This window comes from Bradysia coprophila, unplaced genomic scaffold (genome assembly GCF_014529535.1).
Source record: "Bradysia coprophila strain Holo2 unplaced genomic scaffold, BU_Bcop_v1 contig_75, whole genome shotgun sequence".
NCBI lineage: Eukaryota > Metazoa > Arthropoda > Insecta > Diptera > Sciaridae > Bradysia > Bradysia coprophila.
Window position 1 is genome coordinate 213,792 of NW_023503989.1, and position 26,983 is coordinate 240,774.

The window sequence follows — 26,983 nt, forward strand, 5'->3', positions numbered from 1 at the left end:
TGGAGTAAAATGGGAATAAAGATAAATGGAGAGTACCTGAGCAATCTCCGCTTCGCTGATGACATTGTACCGATAGCAGCGAATCTAGGTCAGGCTCAGCTTATGCTACAACAGTTAAGTGAAGAGGCGAGCAAAGTTGGCCTCAAGATGAACTTATCGAAAACAAAAGTCATGACCAACATCGGGGACGATAGAGAAATCAAAATTGGTGACACTGTCATTGAACGAGTCGACAGCTATGTATATCTAGGACATAAACTGAAGTTAGGTCTGGACAACCAAACTGCAGAAATAAGACGTAGGATTGGTCTTGCATGGGCAGCGTTCGGAAAACTCAGACTAATTTTCAAAAGCAAAATGAATAATAGTCTGAAACGCAAAGTTTTCGACACTTGTGTCCTTCCAGTGCTCACTTATGGAGCGGAAACGTTAACTTTAACAAAAGCATCCGAAGATAAATTGAGAGTGACACAAAGAGCCATGGAACGGAGTATGCTCGGAATAACACTCAGAGACAGAATGACGAATCAATGGATTCGACAACAAACCAGGGTCGTTGATGTCATGGAAAGAATAGCATCTCTGAAATGGAGCTGGGCGGGACATATTGCAAGAAGGACAGACGAACGTTGGACCAAAAAGATCATGAACTGGCGACCATATAAAAGACGAGCTATAGGTAGACCACCAGAGAGATGGACAAACGGAATTAAGAATATTGCAGGTACAAACTGGCAGCAAATGGCAATGGATCGTACGAAATGGAAAGAAGTTGGAGAGGCCTACATCCAGCAGTGGATAGAAACAGGCTGAAAAAGAAGAAGAAGAAGAAGATGTATTATATTGCTTAAAATAGCTCTATATGACTCAGTTAAACTTGTCCATTTATGGGATGCCTAAATCACTTCATACATATAATCAATCAGATCCTATATTAAACTTCAATATCTCTTTTTTAATTACTGCACATGATAAGAACATTTTTATTTTCCTTGACTGTAAATCATGGGGCTAGCCAAGGTATAGGTATAGGTATAGGCTCTAAAGTTCAGATTGGCCGAAATTTATGTACATTGAATGTGAACGTGTGCCTCAGGTTGATGGTTTTGGTGAGTTAAATGACACATCATTCTTTTTCTGACCTGTTTTTTCTGTTTTCACCTGAGCCGTTGATGTTAGAGGGCGAACCTTTCTCGTAGCTTGTTTCGTCGAGAGGTACGTATGTGCGAATAGTCCTTTGTCAAACTGCAACGTTAAAAAGATCGTTTACGACCTAATGCCATATTTATGACCGAATCAATGGTGCCAAAAGCTAAAGGCGGCAATGTGGTGGAAGCTTAACTTGAAATCGAAAGATAGGAAAAATGATGTGACCAGAGCCGGATTATAAGGCGGGCCAAGCGGGTCGGGCCCGGGCGCTGGGAAAATTAGGGGCGCTGAGAAAGTAAAACTAAAGTACACAAGCAAAATGTACACCAATCAAAGTGAGGTTTAGATCTCGGTTTTGATACAGTGTTCTTGCTCAGTTATTATCGATTAACGTCATTTTTTTTCCGTATAAATGGAATTCGTTTAAAAACGGTCCTATTGAAATCGGACGCATTTATATGTGCCTAGATAGGTAATAATACATAGAAGCCACAACTATATTTTTTTAAAGTACTCAACTCTTATCCAGTGGTATAACTGATCGAATACTGAAAACATTCCTTTTTCTTGTGGAGGTATCTCCATATACATGACACGTACAAGGTCGTGTGAAGTGGCATTACAAAGGTAATTGCACGCACTTTCGGGGCAAATGAGGTCTTATTTCGTTTAAACTTTATTTGAACTGAGATATGAACGGCTGGAAAAATGCTTAAAATTTGACTACACCAGTGAACATCTGATGGTTACTATGCATACAAAAAATAATAAAAACATCAAAGGCTGTTGCTACTTAGCTTTCCAATGACACCAAACATGCATGGGTTGTGACATGATGAATGTCCCTTTGAACTTCAAAGTTTGAAGTATAAATCGGAGACTCAGTTAATCTACTCGAATATTTCCTGGCATTGTCAAAATTTTATCAAAAAATATCAAAAAACTGTGCCAGTAACAGCTGCTGACTTACGTTTGCGATATCAGCGAACATCAACAAAAAAACTGTTTTAAGTAACTTTCTGTTCACAATTACCTTTCCAATGACATGTATCTGGAGATACCTCTATAAGAAAAGTGCATGTTTCCTGTTTTCGATCAGCTTCCGCTGTTGAGGATTGAGGATTTTTAATAAAAATAGTTTTGCCTTCTATGGGCACGTTTGGTAGGACTGTTTTCAAAAGAATTCGGGTATTAAATTGCAAGCGATAAACCTCGCGGGAGACAAATTACAAAGAAAAACGTTTGATAACCGGAAAATCGGGTAATATGTTGACATCATTTTTCACTAAGTCGAGCTGGTAAAGCTTTCATACTCACCAACCCGCAGTAGCAAGCGTGGTGTTTTAATGCTAAAAACCTTCAAACGAAGCCATAACGAATTATACATTGCCACATATAATGCCAGAACATTGTCGTCAAGACAAAAAATGCAAGAAATGGAAGAAGAGCTAGAAAAGATAAAATGGGATGTTGTGGGAGTGAGCGAAGAGAGATAACCTGGAGAGGAATGCCTGAAATTACAATCAGGGCATACATTCTTCTACCGAGGAAGTGACAGTCAGATGCTGATGCACGGTGTCGGATTGTTCATAAACAAGCGGTGGTCGGATCGCATAATTCACACGAAAAGCATATCCGATCGAGTGATAAATAACAGATACAGTGTCAAATTAATTCAGGTTTACGCACCCACGTCCACCCATGATGACGAAGAGGTAGAAAGATTCTATGAAGATGTCGAGAAAGCTCTGGACGAAAACCCTTCACATTACCAATATCTAATCGGTGATTTCAATGCGAAGCTGGGAAAACGAGAAGAAGACTCCGAAGTTTCTGTTGGTAGTTTTAGCAACGACCAAAGAAATGAGCGTGGAAATACTTTACTCAACTTCTTACAGCAACACAATTTGTACGCAATGAATTCATTTTTTGCAGGAAAGCCTCAACGGAAATGGACTTGGGCTAGTGCAGATGGTGTAACGAAAAATGAGATCGATTACATCATAGCTGGCTGTAAGTCAACCGTTAAGAACGTTACGGTCCTAAACAATTTTTCAACCGGTAGTGATCACCGAATGGTTCGTGCAAGAGTCACGTTAAATACCAGATTTCAAAGATCACAAATAGTTCAGAAAAGTGAAAGGATTGACGTACAACGGCTTTACACACAAAATGAAGAATTTGCTACGAAAATGACTGTCGAATTAGATAACGTCTACAATCAATGTGAAACATTGGACGAATTGAATACCAAAATCGTCGATACAATAATGGGTTTCATGAAATCCAAATGCAAATCCGTCCAAGGAAAAGAATCAAAACTCAGCAGAGAAACATTAGACCTGATCGCAAGCAGAGCAGAGTTGGTAAAAAACGGAGGACGAGATTCGGTAGAATACCGGAACCTGTCTAAAAGTATCAACAAAGCAAGGAGATCAGATGAAAGAAAATATATTGTCCAATTGGCTCAAAACATAATTGAAGCTAACTGCAATATGAAAGTCCTACGGAGAAAAATGACAAACGCCAAAAAAGAAATCTTCAAATTACGAGACAAAACAGGAACGATCCAAACGGATCGAAATGCGATATTAAACATTGCAACAGAATTTTATGAGAATTTGTTTTCTTCAGCAAGACAGAGCCCAACGGAAGAAACCGAAGATAGACCAATAATAAGAAACGTGGGATCGGAGGATATGCCCGACGTAACTGTTGATGAAGTCAAAGCTGCAGTAGCCGAGATGAAAAACAAAAAGTCTCCCGGAGAAGATGGTGTTCCAGTGGAAGCCATTAAACTAGGTGGAGACTCATTATTAAAGGCAATCACGGCTTTGTTTAATCAATGTCTCCAATGGGAAGAAGTACCAGAAGCCTGGGAAAATGCGGTAATTACATTGCTGCATAAAAAAGGAGACATAACAAAGCTGGAAAATTACCGACCCATAAGCCTATTGTCAACACTCTACAAGTTGTTTATGAAAATCATTACGAAGAGGAACACTAACAAGTTCGACTTCTACCAACCTGTTGAACAAGCTGCTTTCAGATCTGGTTTCAACACAAACGACCATTTGCAGGTGATGAGAACGCTTATTGAGAAGTGTAGTGAATACAACATCGACATAGTCTTGCTATTCATAGACTTCGAAAAAGCTTTCGATTCAGTGGAAACATGGTCGATATTGGACGCATTAGACGAATGTAGAGTAGACTCAAGGTACTCCAACACAATTCGAAATGTGTACAAAAATGCTACTTCATGTATAAAACTTCATAAGAGCACGGAGAAATTCAGAATTGGCCGAGGTGTAAGGCAGGGTGACACCATTTCACCGAAATTATTCACGGCGATTCTGCAGAGTATTTTTAGGAAGTTAAACTGGAGTGAAATGGGAATAAAGATAAATGGAGAGTACCTGAGCAATCTCCGCTTCGCTGATGACATTGTACCGATAGCAGCGAATCTAGGTCAGGCTCAGCTTATGCTACAACAGTTAAGTGAAGAGGCGAGCAAAGTTGGCCTCAAGATGAACTTATCGAAAACAAAAGTCATGACCAACATCGGGGACGATAGAGAAATCAAAATTGGTGACACTGTCATTGAACGAGTCGACAGCTATGTATATCTAGGACATAAACTGAAGTTAGGTCTGGACAACCAGACTGCAGAAATAAGACGTAGGATTGCATGGGCAGCGTTCGGAAAACTCATACTAATTTTCAAAAGCAAAATGAATAATAGTCTGAAACGAAAAGTTTTCGACACTTTTGTGTCCCTCCAGTGCTCACTTATGGAGCGGAAACGTTGACTTTAACGAAAGCATCCGAAGATAAATTGAGACTGACACAAAGAGCCATGGAACGGAGTATGCTTGGCATAACACTCAGAGACAGAATGACGAATCAATGGATTCGACAACAAACCAGGGTCGTTGATGTCATGGAAAGAATAGCATCTCTGAAATGGAGCTGGGCGGGACATATTGCAAGAAGGACAGACGAACGTTGGACCAAAAAGATCATGAACTGGCGACCATATAAAAGACGAGCTATAGGTAGACCACCAGAGAGATGGACAAACGGAATTAAGAATATTGCAGGTACAAACTGGCAGCAAATGGCAATGGATCGTACGAAATGGAAAGAAGTTGGAGAGGCCTACATCCAGCAGTGGATAGAAACAGGCTGAAAAAGAAGAAGAAGAAGAGAAGAAGAGGTGAACCAAGAAAAAATTCGCTCGCTCCGCTCGTAACTCTACTTTCATTTCTATCACAAGAAATCCAAGTAGGAATTATTGGTCGGTTAAAATTAAAAAAAAAAAAACAAGCAAACATAATTTAGACAACTTTTCTTAAAATTTAATTTCATTTTGTTTCTAAAAAAAATTGATAAATTTCGTTTTTCACATTTTTGAGCGGCGCTGTAATCTTAAGGCCCAGGGCGCTGGAAATGATAATCCGGCTCTGGATGTGACAAATATCCATATTATAAACGGAAATCCATTTTTACTTCAACCATAGATATTATCCGAAAAAACATTCGCCTCGATTCGCTCGCTTCTATCACGTAGAAAATCTTGTTTAGAAATTTTGGTGTGATTCTTGCAGTAAGTACCTATGTAAGAAGTGAGGTATGTTGTAAGAATGCGCATATTTGTATTATCAAAAAAAAATACAAGTAAACATTTCCTGGGGTTTTGGGTCTGGCTACGGCTCTGCTCTTGTTCACTTAGGATTAAAATTGTTAGTGTACACGGATAAAATTTTCTATTCAAATCCATTCGAACTTGGTGTACACGGACAAAATTATCTTTTCAGATCCATTCGAACTTGGTGTACACGGACAAAATTTTCTTTTCAGATCCATTCGAACTTGGTGTACACGGACAAAATTTCCTTTTCAGATCCATTCGAACTTGGTGTACACGGATAAAATTTTCTATTCAAATCCATTCGAACTTGGTGTACACGGACAAAATTATCTTTTCAGATCCATTCGAACCGGGTGTACACGGACAAAATTTTCTTTTCAAATCCATTCGAACTTGGTGTACACGGACAAAATTTTCTTTTCAGATCCATTCGAACTTGGTGTACACGGACAAAATTTTCTTTTCAGATCCATTCGAACTTGGTGTACACGGACAAAATTTTCTTTTCAGATCAATTCGAACTTGGTGTACACGGACAAAATTTTCTTTTCAGACCCATTCGAACCGGGTGTACACGGACAAAATTTTCTTTTCAGATCCATTCGAACCGGGTGTACACGGACAAAATTTTCTTTTCAGATCCATTCAAACTTGGTGTACACGGACAAAATTTTCTTTTCAGACCCATTCGAACCGGATGCACACGGACAAAATTTTCTTTTCAAACCCATTCGAACCGGATGTACACGGAATTTTTTTTTTCTGACCCGTTCCTCTAACGAGTAACGGGAATAACTGATATAAAAATCTTTGCTTGAGTACAAATTCTTTGGAAAAGTACTTTTTCTGTTCTCTATTTTCTTGTAAATTTGCGGCCAGATTTTTAATCAACAATAAATCATAAATAGACAGGGACTCGTGTCAATTACGGCACTGGCTCCGCTCTGCACGCAAACTTCTATTATTCAGTTTCATAGTCTTATTGTTAACGCAAAAGTAAAAGATGCGAGTGTGGAATGACTAGAGGACTCTTTCACTTTGGTACAATATAAAATAGTACGGTAGACGTTCTTCGCTTACAATTATGTACAAAAAGGAAGCCCCCGGCACTTACTTAAGAGCGACGCAATCTCAATAAACTAAACAGACATCTGAAACAAAATTTATTTTAGCATTACAAAGAAAATTTTAGCGGTTTTTACAGGTGAGGCGATTTTTCTACAAGGTCAATATCGACAGGGACGATTATATCGTTTTTTTAGACGATAATATTGTTCAAAAAACGATATTATCGTTCGTAAATTTTTCACCCAGGACGATATTATCGTTCTGGACGATATTATCATCCAAATCGATATTATTGTCCAAACAATTCGTAAAAGGAAAAATACTCTGATTCGGATGAAAGGTTTATTTTTCCGAAGAATTCTTAAGAGAAAAGTTACTTTGATTTGAATGGAAATTTTAAATTTCCATACAATTCTTAAATGGAAAATAACTCAGACGATATTATCGTATAGTTGGACGATAATATCGCCCTGGACGATATTATCGTTTAGTGGGACGATACTATCGTTTAGTTGGCCGGTAATATCGCCCAGGACGATATTATCTTTAGTACGAAATTATCGTGAAGAAAACGAAAACATCGTCCAGACAATTATTCATTTTAGACGATATCGTCGTCCTGGATGAAACATTTTAGAACGATAATATCGTTCTTTCAGACGATATTATAAAATACGAAACAAAATTTTTGTTCAGTCCAGTGGTTTGGTACGTAGAACGCTTGATTCATAAGCAAGAGGTCCACGGTTCAAATCTCGTTGGGCGCATAAAACAAAAATTTTATTTCCAAATTCTCATTAGTATCTCTACTCTTTATAGCACTCTTTATGCATAAAAAGATATTTTCGTTTTTTGGACGATAATATCGTTCCTGACGATATTGACCGTGTAGAAATGTCCCTCCACCCAGCCAGAAATCCACTCAGCTGGTCCGTTTGATTATTTTATGGACGAATAAAGTTTTCAAATATTTCAATCATTTTGTGCTGCCTTCGTCTTAGATGACTTTTTATATCGGCCACCCTTCAATGCAGAAGTCAGCCTCTTTTCCGTTGGACGTAGGTTTTATTCTCACGGCTAAACTCTCGTCCGAAAGGTCAGCTACATCTCTGCTGGTACTGCTGCCTGTCTTCAGCCTCGTACATTTTTGAGAAAGGATTCTCGTAGAAAGATATCATCAAAAGTAAAAGGCATCACTGAGCTGAAAATTTCAGCCTGAAATTAGAATACGTATCCGAAATTTTCATAAACTGCAGGCTCTTCTAAGCTCTATTCACATTTTAGAATTAGGATTTTTTTAAAAAGAGATTTAGAAAATAAAATACTAAAAATTCTTAGTCTAAAGTACACCGGAAAGATACTATAGCAAGTGAATCTCAAGAATTTTGTGTTCGCAATTAAAAATTTTCAATTCGTCGGCCATTTGATTGGTGAGGCGATTTTCTACACGGTCAATATCGTTTTTTAGGCGATAATATCGTCTGAAAAACGATATTATCGTTCGTAAATTTTTAACCCAGGACGATAATATCGTCTAAAATATTTTTTTTAAATGACTGCCAGGACGATATGAGTCGACTTATAAAACCCAACTTATAAGTTATAAGTCAGATGGGTATAAGTCATAAGTTATAAGTTCCTACCTATAAAGTAAAAGTTATTAAGATCATAAGTCTATACGTCGCGTCAGATGCTTATAAGTGGAATGGTCTCGCACTAGAACGATGTTTAGACATGAGTAAAATACGAACCATCGAAAAGTGAGCTGTAGCTGTAAACAGGTAAGAAACATCATATTTCGATGGTATTCGAAAGAACTGTTTCAAGAACTTTATTTCTGAGGTCAGATAACAAAAAGATTTTTCCAAATCCACCGGTTCAACCACTTCATTTCTCTAGAACTTAATGATTGTAAGGGGGCTTTCATGTTCTTTTGGGTAATATTTTTTAGAATCATTGAGATGGGTGCTGGTTAGTTCCTACAATTTCGTCTTTTACTCATGCGTAAACATTGTTAAACGCCAAAAAAGAAATCTTCAAATTACGACACAAAACAGGAACGATCCAAACGGATCGAAATGCGATATTAAACATTGCAACAGAATTTTATGAGAATTTGTTTTCTTCAGCAAGACAGAGTCCAACGGAAGAAACCGAAGATAGACCAATAATAAGAAACGTGGGATCGGAGGATATGCCCGACATAACTGTTGATGAAGTCAAGGCCGCAGTAGCCGAGATGAAAAACAAAAAGTCTCCCGGAGAAGATGGTGTTCCAGTAAAAGCCATTAAACTGGGTGGAGACTCCTTATTAAAGGCAATCACCGCTTTGTTTAATCAATGTCTCCAATGGGAAGAAGTACTAGAAGCCTGGGAAAATGCGGTAATTACATTGCTGCATAAAAAAGGAGACATAACAAAGATGGAAAATTACCGGCCCATAAGCCTATTGTCAACACTCTACAAGTTGTTTATGAAAATCATTACGAAGAGGAACGCTAACAAGTTCGACTTCTACCAACCTGTTGAACAAGCTGCTTTCAGATCTGGTTTCAGCACAAACGACCATTTGCAGGTGATGAGAACGCTTATTGAGAAGTGTCGTGAATACAACATCGACATAGTCTTGCTATTCATAGACTTCGAAAAAGCTTTCGATTCAGTGGATACATGGTCGATATTGGACGCATTAGACGAATGTAGAGTAGACTCAAGGTACTCCAACACAATTCGAAATGTGTACAGAAATGCTACTTCATGTATAAAACTTCATAGGAGCACGGAGAAATTCAGAATTGGCCGAGGTGTAAGGCAGGGTGACACCATTTCACAGAAATTATTCACGGCGATTCTGCAGAAAAGAAGTTAAACTGGAGAAAAATGGGAATAAAGATAAATGGAGAGTACCTGAGCAATCTCCGCTTCGCTGATGACATTGTACCGATAGCAGCGAATCTAGGTCAGGCTCAGCCTATGCTACAACAGTTAAGTGAAGAGGCAAGCAAAGTTGGCCTCAAGATGAACTTATCGAAAACAAAAGTCATGACCAACATCGGGGACGATAGATAAATCAAAATTGGTGACACTGTCATTGAACGAGTCGACAGCTATGTGTATCTAGGACATAAACTGAAGTTAGGTCTGGACAACCAAACTGCAGAAATAAGACGTAGGATTGGTCTTGCATGGGCAGCGTTCGGAAAACTCAGACTAATTTTCAAAAGCAAAATGAATAATAGTCTGAAACGGAAAGTTTTCGACACTTGTGTCCTTCCAGTGCTCACTGGAGTGGAAACGTTAACTTTAACGAAAGCATCCGAAGATAAATTGAGAGTGACACAAAGAGCTATGGAACGGAGTATGCTTGGAATAACACTCAGAGACAGAATGACGAATCAATGGATTCGACAACAAACCAGGGTCGTTGATGTCATGGAAAGAATAGCATCTCTGAAATGGAGCTGGGCGGGACATATTGCAAGAAGGACAGACGAACGTTGGACCAAAAAGATCATGAACTGGCGACCATATAAAAGACGAGCTATAGGTAGACCACCAGAGAGATGGACAAACGGAATTAAGAATATTGCAGGTACAAACTGGCAGCAAATGGCAATGGATCGTACGAAATGGAAAGAAGTTGGAGAGGCTAACATCCAGCAGTGGATAGAAACAGGCTGAAAAAGAAGATTCGTAAGTAGAAAATTGGGCTGTCAGAAATAAGACTCGCGAAAAAAGTTGGACAGTCCAGAATTGATTCGTAAGTAGAAAATTGGACTGTCCAGAAATAAGACTCGCGAAAAAATATGGACAGTCCAGAATCGGTAAGAAATATTTTATTTTATTAAAATGGACTGCCTGTTTTAAAGACACGGCTATTTCACTTAAATTAGACACACCTTTAACGTTAACATTATGAACTTAAATTGAAAAGAGGCGGGTCCTTTCTTCTACAGGAGGCGGGTTCTAAGTTTTGGACTTGGACTAAGTTCGGAGATATCTTAAAAATACTCTGCAGAATCGCCGTGAATAATTTCGGTGAAATAGTGTCACCCTGCCTTACACCTCGGCCAATTCTGAATTTCTCCGTGCTCTTATGAAGTTTTATACATGAAGTAGCATTTTTGTACACATATCGAATTGTGTTGGAGTACCTTGAGTCTACTCTACATTCGTCTAATGCGTCCAATATCGACCATGTTTCCACTGAATCGAAAGCTTTTTCGAAGTCTATGAATATGAATAGCAAGACTATGTCGATGTTGTATTCACGACACTTCTCAATATGCGTTCTCATCACCTGCAAATGGTCGTTTGTGCTGAAACCAGATCTGAAAGCAGCTTGTTCAACAGGTTGGTAGAAGTCGAACTTGTTAGTGTTCCTCTTCGTAATGATTTTCATAAACAACTTGTAGAGTGTTGACAATAGGCTTATGGGGCGGTAATTTTCCAGCTTTGTTATGTCTCCTTTTTTATGCAGCAATGTAATTACCGCATTTTCCCAGGCTTCTGGTACTTCTTCCCATTGGAGACATTGATTAAACAAAGCCGTGATTGCCTTTAATAAGGAGTCTCCACCCAGTTTAATGGCTTCCACTGGAACACAATCTTCTCCTGGAGACTTTTTGTTTTTCATCTCGGCTACTGCGGCCTTGACTTCATCAACAGTTATGTCGGGCATATCCTCCGATCCCACGTTTCTTATTATTGGTCTATCTTCGGTTTCTTCCGTTGGACTCTGTCTTGCTGAAGAAAACAAATTCTCATAAAATTCTGCAATGTTTAATATCGCATTTCGATCCGTTTGGATCGTTCCTGTTTTGTCTCGTAATTTCAAGATTTCTTTTTCGGCGTTTGTCATTTTTCTCCGTAGGACTTTCATATTGCACTTAGCTTCAATTATGTTTTGAGCCAATTGGACATTATATTTTCTTTCATCTGATCTCCTTGCTTTGTTGATACTTTTAGACAAGTTCCGGTATTCCACCGAATCTCGCCCTCCGTTTTTTACCAACTCTGCTCTGCTTGCGATCAGGTCTAATGTTTCTCTGCTGAGTTTTGATTCTTTCCCTTGGACGGATTTGCATTTGGATTTCATGAAACCCATTATTGTATCGACGATTTTGGTATTCAATTCGTCCAATGTTTCACATTGATTGTTGACGTTATCTAATTCGGCAGTCATTTTCGTAGCAAATTCTTCATTTTGTGTGTAAAGCCGTTGTACGTCAATCCTTTCACTTTTTTGAACTAGTTGTGATCTTTGAAATCTGGTTTTTAACGTGACTTTTGCACGAACCATTCGGTGATCACTACCGGTTGAAAAATTGTTTAGGACCGTAACGTTCTTAACGGTTGACTTACAGCCAGTTATGATGTAATCGATCTCATTTTTCGTTACACGATCTGCACTAGCCCAAGTCCATTTCCGTTGAGGCTTTCCTGCAAAAAATGAATTCATTGCGTACAAATTGTGTTGCTGTAGGAAGTTGAGTAAAATATTTCCACGCTCATTTCTTTGGTCGTTGCTAAAACTACCAATAGAAACTTCGGAGTCTTCTTCTCGTTTTCCCAGCTTCGCATTAAAATCACCGATTAGATATTGGTAATGTGATGGGTTTTCGTTCAGAGCTTTCTCGACATCTTCATAGAATCTTTCTACTTCTTCGTCATCATGGGTGGACGTGGGTGCGTAAACCTGAATTAATTTGACACTGTATCTGTTATTTATCTTCAGGCTTACGTATATCACTCGATCGGATTAGGGATGGGAGGCGTTCAAAATTATCGATAATATCAATCGAAAGAAATTATCGATAATTGATTAATCATATCGTTATCGATAATTTAATAATTATCGATAATTATCAAAATATCGAAATTCGATAATTATCAAAATATCGATATTTTGATATTTATCTGAAAATTAATGATAATATACCGATATATCGGAATATATCGATAAATATCGGATTTTCGGACCGAAATATCGGTATATCGAATTATCGATATCTTGATAATTATCAAAATATCAATAATTATCGATTATCGATATTTTTTTTGATAATTTTCGATAAAAAAAGATAATCATTTTCATTATCGCCCATGCCTAGATCGGATATGCTTTTCGTGTGAGTTATGCGATCCGACCATCGTTTATGTATGAACAATCCGACACCGTGCATCAGCATCTGACTGTCACTTCCTCGATAGAAGAATGTATGCCCTGATTGTAATTTCAGGCATTCCTCTCCAGGTTTTCTCACTTCGCTCACTCCCACCACATCCCATTTTATCTTTTACAACCACACATATAATCAAGTTGACCTGACTGTAAAGTAGTCTAGTTGAACTCAACACCCTCACTTGCTAAGAATTTCATTTTAATTTCAAATTGATTTAATTATTGAAAAAATGATTAATTTTTTAAAATTTTTTTTTTTTGATTTTTATTATAAAATTCGAAAAAAAAGACTGCTCACTAAGGCGCTGGCGCAGTCAGTAAAAAAACGATCTTTTCAAAAGAAAATATTACAAAAAATTAGTCTTTTTTTTTGAAATCAAATTAAAAACTACTTCCAGAGAACTCGTTGATGGCAATGTATTGAGAACTGATATCGCGTTTCCTCGTTGAACGTCAATGCTCAGCCTTTGTTTGAGGTATAATGTGGCCCTTTTTTCATGTGTAAGTTCTGAAATTCTTTTGCCCAAATCGGAAACAAATTTCTTACAATGTGGTCCCCATGGACCTAAGGTTTCAAAACCTAGCGGAATAAAATGATATTGACTAAGTAAGGATGAATAATGAGATATCTTATCTTGCTGTTCTGCTGTTCTGGCAACCCAACCAACATCTTTGGAAGTCTGCTTTACGTATGATTTTGCAAGTGTGTCACCACAGGTTGCATCCCACAGTAAGCATTTGCCATGTGACCACGGTGTTAATGTTAATCCATCTGGTCGTTTTCCATCTTCACGTACAGTCCCTGGTGGTTCCAAAATCGCTGGAACTCCAGCTGATACTACTCCTCTTCGAAACGTTTCATTCAAATTCTTATGTCTGGCGTACCGACCAACGCATTTCAAACAACTTAAACCATGATGACCGAATTCGTCCACTTTCTTTCCGCATTTGCAATTGTGTGTATTGCATATTTTCGCACCGAGTCTCAAGGCAACTGCAATTCTTAATGAGTCGTTGTCCAAACATAAACCCAATGATATCGACGGTAAAGCGCCTAACCAATATCCGGATTCTTCTTGAGATGATGCGAGTAGACGGGCTTTTTGACAAGCATCATTCTCGAAGGAAACGAAAAGGTTAGCAAGCTTTCTCTTCATTATTGGGGGTGATCATGACTTTTGAACTTGTTTATCGCCATTTGATTCTTCTTTCCATTCGTCAATTGCAACTGTCAATATTTCATCTCTTGTTTGCATAATTTGAAATCTCAAACTTTCTGTTGCGTACATTGACGAAATAAATGCTGATGATGCGATGTCAGTTGTCATTAGCATTCCCAATCCTCCTATTTTTATTGGCAGCGAACATTGAATCCATGCATTCTCGTTCAATTTCACATTCGTAATATCTTCAATAGAATTTTTCACCATTGCATCAAAATCCATTAGATTTTGCTTAAAAAGCCAACATGGCGTTGACCGCAGGAGATGCATCATTTTCGGAATTGCAAGACAATTCTTCAATACAAATAGCGCTTGATGTGCGTTCAAAACAGACAGCCTCGATTAAGCAGACCTATTGACCGGCACTTTCTCTCAATCGCATCTGGGATTCCATCCATTGTTAAAGGCGCTCCAAGTAGACAAAATTCATTTGACGACGGTACGAGTATCCCTGGTATTGCTTCATTTAACATTTCTATTTCTCCATCGTTAAGTGGCTTGATTCTTAACACTTCGCATTTACTTGGATTCAAATGAAGACCAACTTCTTCACTCATAGAGATGATTCGCTTAATGTCCTGTATGACACTCATGATTGAGCCACCAATGCTACCGTTCGATTTTCCACCTTTTCTCTCAAGTAGTGGTGACGTATATCGATATGTTTTGATCGTTGACGATACCCATCGCATTCTGCCAAATTGATAGCACTTTGACTGTCACACAATATCTCGCATGGATTTTCAAAATTTTTATCCAATTCGGTGCCAAACTGTTTGAGCCACATTGCTTCCTGGACGCATGATGACATAGACATATATTCTGCCTCTGCAGTCGGTTGTAATTTACTGGACCAAGAAATCGCACCATTCGCCAATTTAAAAAAATGTTTACTACACGACCGCCGTTTGTCAACATCGGACGCCCAATCTGAATCGGTGAATGCTACCAAATTGGAATTTCCGTTTCTCGTGTAATGCAATTTTTGATCGATTGTACCTTTGAGATATCGTACAATCCGCTTTACTGCCTTCCAATGTTCGGCTATATGCATAGCATTGAATCGGCTGACGTTATTCACTGCGAATGCAATATCTGGCCTAGTGCATTGGGCCAAATATAGCAGACATCCAACAAGCTCTTGATATGGTACGGTTCCCGTTATATGTCCATCCTCTTCATTGTTCGATGATTTTACTGATAGATTTTGGCCAAGTTCGCACGGCGTTGATACAGCCTTACAGTTTTCCAGTCCAAATCGATGAAGGACTTCGGTGATAAATATTGCTTGATCCAATGACATGCCATCCTGTGTGTAATTGATTTGCATGCCAACCAAACTTTTCGCTTTACCCATATCTTTCATTTTGAATGTCGAACACAATGACTTTTTGAGCTGAGCCAAGACGGATGCATTTTTGTAAAGTATAAAAATGTCGTCCACCCAATTCCCCAACAATAAGTCCAATTTCGTTGTATAAAACACGCAGGGATCCATTTTTGATTGTTTTAGTCCAAACGATTTTAATGCCTTGACCAATTTGATGTTCCAGACCCTACCTGACTGCTTCAATCCGTTGATTGCTCGATGCAATTTACACACTCGATTTGAACCGTCGTTAAATCCTTCTGGCTGTTCAAAGTAGAGATGTGCGGGCCGCCCGAAATTCACTAACCCGACCCGGCCCAGCCCGACCCAAACGGGCTTGGGTCCGGGTTTCAAAAATTAGTCGGGTTCGGGCGGGCTCGGGTTTCAAAAACAAAGATTCGGGCTGGCCCGACTTTGTTCGTCTTTAAGAAAAATGTGAAAAATTAAAGAAAAATGTGAAAAATTAAAGAAAAATTGCAATACAGTCCGAGCGTAAGCTCACTTTCAAGTGTACGATAGATTTGTGAGACTACATTATTATAACGATAGGTAACCGAACGATTTCCACTTCTTAGACGCGTCAATTTTAGGTTTTTTCGCTCAGTAAAAAAAATACGGGCCGCGTCGGGCCGGGCCGGGTTCTAATACAAAATTCTCGGGTCGGGTCGGGCTCGGGTTTTAAAAATTAGTTTGGGCCGGGCTGGGTCGGGTTTTCGGCCTGCACATCTCTAGTTCAAGGTAAATTTCGTTGGTTAACTCGCCTTGCATAAATGCAGTCACTGCATCCATTTGATCGATTTGTAAATTATTTTTTACTGCCAACGCCACCAAAAAACGTAGTGAAGTGTGACGAACCACTGGCGAATAAGTTTCCTCGTAGTCGATGCCGTATCGATGAGAACATCCTTTGGCCACCAATCTCGCTTTATGTCGAACGACATTGCCATTCTGGTCTCGCTTGATTTTAAACACCCATTTTGATTTAACGGCTTTTCTTCCAGGCGGTAAATCGGTTAATGACCAAGTGTGATTTTCATCCAAGGAATTTATCTCCTCCTGCATTGCTAACTTCCAATCGTTAGCGTCATTTTGTGAAAAAGCATCCAAAACTGATACAGGATCCGATTCGTTTGATTGAGAATTTGCCATATACGCCACATACTCGGTCGATTGCTGTTGTCTCATTAAACGCGTAGTTTCGTGTAATTCTTCGTGAGTGGGAACATAATCCGGGTCGTTTAGCGTGTCGTCGACCTCCGAAAAAGTGTCATTACCCACCGTCGATGCGTCGCTATCTGATTGACTCATTGAATCGTTGACGGTTACTATCGTGTCGTTACCCACTGTCGATGCATCGCTATTTGAGCTCATCGAATCGTTGACCGTTGCTATCGTGTCGTTTGCACCAATTTCTGAATCCTCGCTGTTGGAATCGACTACTCGGCTCAGGACAGAATCCTCTTCAGTTTCAGGCTGCATTGCCCTCACTGGAATAAACTTCTCATTCAGAGGCATCTTTTCAATTGTTGGAATTACGGTTTCATTCCACTCCGGAATCTACAATGAAACGACCAGTTTGCCGTCTCAGAATAGACTAATTTTATTTAGAACAAATACGGCGTATTTATATGTTTTACAAACTTATCTAGGCTTACTATATTCTTCTTATTCAGACTGACTACAACGTTTATTCACTTTATAGAGTTATTCAATTGTAACTTCCAACACTCCCACTCAATTGGATAATTCTATAAGTGTACTTCGACTCCCACTTAAATCGTATTGCGGACCATTTCAATAAACCTCCTGATTCGATAAATCAACTGAGCCATTCGACCATCGACCTTGTGTACATTCGACCATTCGTTCAATCATGACCCACTCAATTAAATTATTCGTGCAAATTCGATTTGACCTCGTACAAATTATTCGACCATGCCATTCGTCCTTGCCATTGACTTTCGGTACTTCCGAACTTGCCATTCGTCCTTGCCAATCGACCTTGTCGTTTACCTTCGATACTGCCGTTCAACTTTCCCAATCGACCTTGTCGTCTGCCCTTTACTTGAACATTGATCAATTGTGATGCAGCGACTGTCCTTTATGTCCGATTGCAACTAATCCGTAGTTGCCACGAATAGCATTTAGCTATTTCCATGACTAAAATCCGTAGTCATCACACCCATCGTGTGTCATCTTGACCATCGTGCGTCATCTTGACCATTGTGTGTCATCTTGACCATCGTGTGTCATCTTGACCATCGTGCGTCATCTTGACCATCGTGTGTCATCTTGACCATCGTGTGTCATCTTGACCACTGTTGCCATCTTGATCACCGTTGTCATCTTGACCACTGTTGCCATCTTGACCACTGTTGCCATCTTGACCACCGTTGTCATCTTGACCACTGTTGCCATCTTGATTGATGCTGAACCGTTTGTGAGATTGCACTGCTCACCCAGTATTACGCCTACCGACCGTCATCGACGTGACCATTTGTCATCTGCCATGACTCGACCAATTTTGTCGTCTGCCATTGACTTGACCATCGACCATCATCGACGCGACCATCTGCCATGTGACTACCTCCTCAGACGAAACGATGCCATACCAACCGCCATACTTGGAGTTTACCGCCACCACTTTGTGACTACCTCCTCAGACGAAACGATGCCATACCAACCGCCATACTTGGAGTTACCGCCACCACTGCCATAGCGCGAACCAGCGTCGAAACTTTCCGCAGAACACACAACAACCACAATTTAATCATACAGCGAGTGTTATTGACACCCCTTCCAGTACAAACTGGCGCTGCAGATTAATTGCCACAGTTCAATGTGTCTGGGCCCATAACCTGTTGGAATTACGGTTTCATTCCACTCCGGAATCTACAATGAAACGACCAGTTTGCCGTCTCAGAATAGACTAATTTTATTTAGAACAAATACGGCGTATTTATATGTTTTACAAACTTATCTAGGCTTACTATATTCTTCTTATTCAGACTGACTACAACGTTTATTCACTTTATAGAGTTATTCAATTGTAACTTCCAACATCAATTACCTTTTTCAGAAAAATGATATCACGGCTGACGGTCAACTTCTTCGTTTGTGGGACGATGCACCGGTAGCCTTTTTTATCGCCATTATAACCAACAAATATTAGCTTAACTGATTTGGCGTCCCATTTCTTGCGTTTCGGTTTGGGTACGTGTACCATGACCTCGGAACCAAAAATTTATGTCCGGTCCATATTTCCTCAGGCGTTTCATTGACCAGTGCCGCACAAATGGATCGATTTATTAAATACACCGCCTCTGCCCAATACGACTTGTCCAAACCAGCATCGAATAGCATACGCTTAGCACGTTCAAAAATTGTTCGATTCATCCTCTCTGCGACGCCGTTTTGTTGTGGAGTTTACACCAGGCGTCCCACTTGTCCGAAATGTCCGAAATGTCCGAAATTTTACACATTTGTCCGAAATTGTCCGAAATGTCCGAAATATTCTTCAAGGCCTGACCAGAATTAAATATATAAACTTATAAAAGTCTCATTTTCAAAAAAATTGCCTGCGGCGCGCTTCACAGACTTTTTAATTGAACTTTCAGTCTATCAATACTTTGTCTCTAAATTTTTATTCAGTTGACTGTAAGTCATATGGGTCTTTATGGCATAAAATACCGGAAAATGTGTATAGGTACCGCGATCACTATAATTGAAAATTATGTGGAAATATGACGTTAAATATGAAACGTTAAATGTGTAATATTTTTTTAACTTGAGTAAATCTAAATCGATTTTCAAAAACGTTTTGTTCGAAGGAGAACTGAATTCCTCAGGTCTAGTTTTTAAATGGGCGTTATCAGCTCAATGGTCTGGGAGTAGTTCTCGAAAAACCGATATGCTCATTGTTTCTTTTCCTATGGAACACGATAACTAACTCAGCTAATTCAGCTAATTTTCTAGACCTGGTTTTCATTCAAAGAAGCATTTCCTCAAAAAAAAAAATTCTTGTTTTTCTGATTATGGTACTCGGGCATAATGTTACAATTCTTCCTTCGATATGTTAGAAAATAGCTGTAACTCTAAAAGACAGCCACGTTAAGAGTTTCGTCGTCACATCTTGGCTGACTCCAATATCTTTTTTAAGCATTTTTTCAGTATAGTCGACATTAAAAAATTTCGAATAGAAGCAAGAATATGATCGAATTTTTGAAGTAATAGTAGGAAAAGTAGACAAAAATTCCAACAGGTTTGATGGAAACTAATTACAAGATTCGCCTGTGGCGCATGGAAATTCTGGAAAAAGAATCGAAATTTTAACCTTGCTTGTGATCATTATTTCTTCCATCCTTCGATGAAATACATGCAAATGATGTAGGTCAACGAAGGAAGTGTATTGACTAAAAACCACATATTTGAGGAAATTATTCTATGCGAGGAAAATGTATTTCTCAGCATTTGTCCAAAATTTGAGGAACGGAAAGAAGCCTGACCCGTATTCAACCTGGTTTTATTTAAACATACAGTCTCGTAAGGTTGAAATACGACATGTTTCTGATTCGGGAGTTGTGGTTTGTAATTGAATTCACAAGAATTTCGTTTGACAATGAAGATCTGGATTTCTGTTTTCTGAATTTTTATACTAAAATACCAAATCTAGATTTTCGTTTGTTAGACGAAATTTATATGGGATCTATTACAAACCCTTACCTCAGAAACATGTCAGATATTATTCTTCCGCGACTGTATTCAGCCTTTCACCTTTCCGGTGAGATGCATTAGTTAACCTACATCTTTAACACTATCTTTTCGTGAAGGTTTCAAGCCCTCTATTCAGGTTTATGATCAGTACAGCTACAGGTCATGTCAAAGTATACTTTTAAAAAAAATCTCATCTCTCTCATCTCATATAAAGCCTTAGAATTTGTTGGTGGAATGGGCTTAAATGACTTACAGACTTTTTCTAATGCGTAACCTTAGTGAAAATTAGAAAAAAAAATGTCCGAAATTTTTGCAGAAAATGTCCGAAATTTTTATGAATTGTCCGAAATGTCCGAATTTCGGACAAGGCAAAATTTAGTGGGACGCCTGGTTTACACGCTTGTACGTTGATGCTGAATTCCATTAGAAGAATATATAGGCTGTTTTCACTGCTGTACGTCAAACTAAAAAAAGAACAATACCTGTCAAATTTTGACGAGGGTACAATAGACCTGTCAAAAAAGGGTAATATAGAGGTCAATAAATCTGTCAAAAAGAGTTGATGAATAGACAATAGAACTATAATGACCTAATATATTCGCGTATTTTATCAGTTATTATGTCACTATATCGTGAGAAAGTCTTCTCCCACACTAAACACAATGACCCTATATAACAATAGAAACTCAATGACTTGATATATTAGCTCTTTTAACCTAATTCAATGTCACAGGACCGTGAGACAAAAAAAATTCATCTACGCTCTATAAAAAAAGATAAATCTGATTGACCTGGTATACTTGCTCTTTTTACCAAATTTACTGTCTCAGAATCTAAAAAAAAAATGTTTCCCACACTCGATAAGAAGGCATTATGAATAGCAAATTATATACAAAGAAATTCAAGTGACCCAATCGCAATATTATGTCTAAAAAATCAATTATTCCTAGAAAATAGCAAAAATCCTTTATCAATTTAATTTCACTCGTCCATTTATCATCCACTAAAAAAAAAAAAGAACAACAAATCATTGTGATACAGGTTGTAAAATCAACTAAAACATATATCTCCTCATCAGACAAAAGTGCCTGATAAAAAATTCTCAAAAGGTTCTATAAATCAAACTTAGTTACACGATCCATTGTATCATAATGTTCCTATATAATTGGTCGTTACATCGAATTCACTGTCTCAAAATAGTGTGAAATAGATTAATACAATAGAAAAGTAAAATCAAAAAATTAAATTCTATTGTATCAAATACAGTAAAAACATTTCTTAGTTTCAAAATCTTCACTTTATCAATCCAATTTATCATTCCCTAAATAAAATCTGTAATAAATTATAGAATAAATTCAAACACCTATTGTATACAATAGAGATTCAAGTGACCCAATCTCAATATTTTGTCTAAAAATCAATTATAGCAAAATAGCAAAAATCCTTTATCAGCTAAATTTCACTCGTCCAGTTATAATCCACTAAAAAAAAAGAACAACAAATCATTGTTGTACAGGTTGTAAAATCAACTAAAAATACATCTCACACAACCTTTACGCTAATAAAAAAAAAATGAAAGTATTCAGCCGCCTTTTGTTAACTCTATCCTCAAAGAATGCTATACGCAACAAAGGATATGGAAAAAAAATGTTGTTACCTGTTAGCGCACGGTAAGATGGACAGCGAAGAAAAATTTGTTTATTTTATTTTATTTGTGTTGTTAGTATTTTCTTCACACGAACACAATAGGACCTGTTTCGACGTACCGAATATATTTTATTCAAGTGATGGAAATTAAATTACCCCCTCCATGATCCTTACGACGGAAAAAATATATGTTTCGGTGCAATGTTCGTCTCGTTTCGGAAAAGATTTAGGTGGGGTGCTCAAAATCAGATATAAAGAGACATTGTTCTGTAGGAAAATCATCATTCTGTGAAATCAGTTTACCAGTCACTTCGCTAAATCGTGAAAATTTAAAACATAAAATACCAAGTTATTACAAACATGGCACAAACAATTGTTGATTTGTCAAACATGGCTCCTTTTGGATTAAAACGTCCGGCAGCAGAGGATATAGCGGCATTGGAGCCGGCAAAAAAGAACAAACCCTCAGGATTGTGGACTCATGAATCACGAATGCTGGCTGAAAAAACCATCTACCTCAACAAGTCTGCCACAAAATATGTCATCATCGGCAACGACCCCGAGACTTTTGAACTTACCATGAAAATCTGTGATCGCGTTACTGGCAGTCATATCACCATTCCCACTGCAAAAAGAATTTACTTTTTCATGGCACGTATTGCACTGATTGTCACCGGTAGCGGGGATATTATTGGCGACGTTAACACTATAACCACAGAGCTGCCGAAGGACCAGTGGAAATTTTCCGAGAAAAACGGGTATGGAGCAATCGTGATGCACAAAATCAGTCTGGAAAATCTTCATCACAGCCGAGCGTGTATTGAACATGCAGCTGGACAGCGCCATGCATGGTCAAGCAAATACCCCGTAATGCTACAGTCCATTAAATACGAATTGATGGGTTTATCATCGTGGGACCAGGAACAAGCATTGAAAAGAATTATCTCCCAGAAGCCCCGTAGACTTGAGGAAGTGGATGAAACTACTATAAAGCACTACATTGCGTTTGGCATCATCACCAACTGTACATACCTCGAAACTTTGAAAACATATGATAACATTTATAAAAAATGAGAAAAGGAAAGAAAAATGTACTTTCTGAATAATAAATTTTTTGTGAGTGAAAAAGAAATTCTTTTATATCATTCATCTACTGGAGACCCCACCTAAATCTTTTCAGAAACGACACGAGTATTGCAATGAACAGTATTTTGGCTCCATCTCGCTTTATATTTTCGCATTCGCAGCATACTGTACAACTGTTAGGGTGAGTAAATATATTTTCCCTTTTTCGTGTAAATAAAAGTATCAGACTGAAACCCTGCGGGTTTAAGGCTGAAACTTTTATTAATTGTGCCCTTAATCCCCCCCCAGGACAGAGGTCAAAGGACACAACCCCTGGGCGGCATCGGAATCTCACTTATAATTAGTAATGGCATCCGAAAAGGGTTGACGAGGGTAAAATAAAGGTCAATAAATCTGTCAAAAAAGAGTTGATGAATAGACAATAGAACTATAATGATCTAATATATTCGCTCATTTTATCAGTTTTTATGTCACAATATCGTGAGAAAGTTTTCTACCACACTAAACACAATGCATGGTAAAATTCGTGAACCAATCGTGGAAAAACTTTACACCCCTAAGATGATGGTGCCTTCTGAGGATACTGGGTACAATATAAGCCATATTTCCAAGAACACCTTTGGTGAAAATTTTTTTTGCTGATCATCAAAGTGGAGTGAATTTACGAAATCTTAAACTGGAAAAATGATTTCGTGGACATGTGCTGTACTGATTGTTTATATATTATAATGATAATAATAATAAAAAAACAAGAAAATGTTTTATACATCTTTTTATTTAGTCCATAAAATGTTCTTCACAAAAAGGTGATAAAAGAAGTTTTTACTTTTCTTTAATATTATAATCTGCATTACATTTTTTTTGTTTTTTTTTGTAAAAAACCGGATATTGTTTTACTGTTAAAAATATACTTTATTAAAATGAAAACAAAGAAATTAATTGAAGAGGTTAACTATTACATAATCACTGACAAGTAAATTATTTACAAAAATTTCATTGTTGGTGGTGTGGTTCAAGATAAAATCTTAGTACTGCTACAACGTCGTCATATGTGTATGTACAATCTTCATCGCCATCGCCCGAGTCGGTAGCTTGACTTTCGCCAGATTCTGATCCTCCTGAGTTATTGTCTTCTTCTTCTTCTTTTTCTTCTGTATCATCATCATCTTGGTCACTTTCAGTACCAACATTGTCGCTTTCTTCATCATTATCGCATTCTTCAGTTTCTTCGTCACTATTGTTTTGGATATATTCTGAATGTTTTCTAGAAATATGCCTTTTCAAGTTGTAAGTAGTGGCAAGAGTGCTCGGACAATACGGACATGCTACAGTCATTTTTTATTCTTTATCTTTGCTCGGCAACGTTTGGGGTGAAACTAAGGTAGTATAAGTCTGTAGCGTCTTATTTATTACAACGATTCTTATGAAACCGAAGAATAGCTCGAAGCTCTTCATATGTATAATTTTTAGGTTCACTGAGAGTCTCATCGCGCAACATACCGTTTCCTGTCAAGTCTGCAACGTAATTATTGGTCTCATTTACTTTCAAGGCGTTATTCGCTGGATATACAATCAAAGGTGGTCTACCTAAACGTCTATTATTGCGGGCTGCTCGAGGCCTAGGGTCGATCCATACGTTATTAGGAGTACCATACAATAATTGCACTTCAGGCTTGTTGACGTTTACGTGTTTCTCGTAGTGGTGAGAATGCAAGTAGAAATGACTTATAAACACTTCACCACATATTGGACACTTCATTTTTCTTTGTGGAGCGTTGTGCCAGGTACAAAACCCAAAGTCCTATAATCTTTATAATTTTGTAAAGATTTTTTAATTATAAGAATATCTGTTCTTGCTACTGTATCAACTGCACAATACCTTATCATTGACTGAATCACATCTATCCTTAACATGGCATTTATAGACAAATTTCCGCGATACTTGATTTTTTACAACCCTATTTAGTGTTATTCTGAGATTTCACTATTTTAGGGTAAAATATTTTATCACAGACGAGTTCAGTTAAATGTTTTAACCCCAGACCTATCACTCCAACTGCTGAATGCCAATTTTTGTTTCTTAGCCAATCAATTAGAAACGCTAGAATTGCCTTTTTATCGGCATTGTGGATATCATCGGTAGTACAGGCATCTTTGTAAGCGAAATCGTGTTCTTTAGCAATAAAATCATCACTATCTATCGGAGCACCATTATTCAATTCATTGCCTGGACCAAGATATTTATGCCCTGGAAACAAGAAAAGGTTACCAAATGCCATTCTCTTCAATGGTATTCTTTAGTAGTTAAATCTTTGATTATTTTCAACACTTTCTGTGTTAGAAAATTATTTTTCAACACTTTTTTGTGTCAGAAATTTATTTTTCGACACTTTTTTTGCCACAAAATTAATTTTTCAACACTTTTTTGTGTCAGGAATTATTTTTTCAACACTTTTTTGTGTCAGAAATTTATTTTTTCAACACTTTTTTGTGTCAATTTTTTTTTTTTTCAATACGTATTCTTTAGTATTTAAATCTTTGATTATTTTCAACACTTTTTTTTGTTAAAAAATTATTTTTCAACACTTTTTTGTGTCAGAAATTTATTTTTCGACACTTTTTTTTGTCACAAAATTATTTTTTCAACATTTTTTGTTTCAGAAATTATTTTTTCAACACGTTTTTGTGTCAGAAATTTATTTTTCGACACTTTTTTTTATCAAAAAAATATTTTTTCAACACTTTTTTGTGTCAGAAATCTTATTTTTCAACTCTTTTATGTCAAGTGACAAGATTGAGTTGCTTTGAATAAATTACCGGTGTGTTTTACACACTGTACACTACTCAGAATCATTCGGTAATGGCTTGTTGAATGATTGTAGTTTTCTTTTTATAAAATGAAACTTGTCTTCTTCCATAGCGTTTAGAATGACAAAGGACAACCCCCCCCCACCCCTTCCGGCCAATAATAGATACTTGTCAGCTTGGTAGCCGGAAAGGGGGGGGGGGGGGTTGTCCTTTGTCATTCTAAACGCTATGGAAGAAGACAAGTTTCATTTTATAAAAAGAAAACTACAATCATTCAACAAGTCATTACCGAATGATTCTGAGTAGTGTACAGTGTGTAAAACACACCGGTAATTTATTCAAAGCAACTCAATCTTGTCACTTGACATAAAAGAGTTGAAAAATAAGATTTCTGACACAAAAAAGTGTTGAAAAAATATTTTTTTGATAAAAAAAAGTGTCGAAAAATAAATTTCTGACACAAAAACGTGTTGAAAAAATAATTTCTGAAACAAAAAATGTTGAAAAAATAATTTTGTGACAAAAAAAAGTGTCGAAAAATAAATTTCTGACACAAAAAAGTGTTGAAAAATAATTTTTTAACAAAAAAAAGTGTTGAAAATAATCAAAGATTTAAATACTAAAGAATACGTATTGAAAAAAAAAAAAATTGACACAAAAAAGTGTTGAAAAAATAAATTTCTGACACAAAAAAGTGTTGAAAAAATAATTCCTGACACAAAAAAGTGTTGAAAAATTAATTTTGTGGCAAAAAAAGTGTCGAAAAATAAATTTCTGACACAAAAAAGTGTTGAAAAATAATTTTCTAACACAGAAAGTGTTGAAAATAATCAAAGATTTAACTACTAAAGAATACCATTGAAGAGAATGGCATTTGGTAACCTTTTCTTGTTTCCAGGGCATAAATATCTTGGTCCAGGCAATGAATTGAATAATGGTGCTCCGATAGATAGTGATGATTTTATTGCTAAAGAACACGATTTCGCTTACAAAGATGCCTGTACTACCGATGATATCCACAATGCCGATAAAAAGGCAATTCTAGCGTTTCTAATTGATTGGCTAAGAAACAAAAATTGGCA

General features: G+C 37.5%; 1 long non-coding RNA gene across 1 annotated transcript; it reads right to left on the minus strand.

The window, feature by feature from the left end:
* Positions 1-18,070: 18,070 nt before the first annotated feature.
* LOC119084527 lies at positions 18,071-18,709 on the minus strand. Its single transcript, XR_005089081.1, has 2 exons — positions 18,303-18,709; positions 18,071-18,234 (listed from the first exon to the last, which is right to left on the minus strand). It is a non-coding gene; the product is annotated as an uncharacterized LOC119084527 (long non-coding RNA).
* Positions 18,710-26,983: the final 8,274 nt, after the last annotated feature.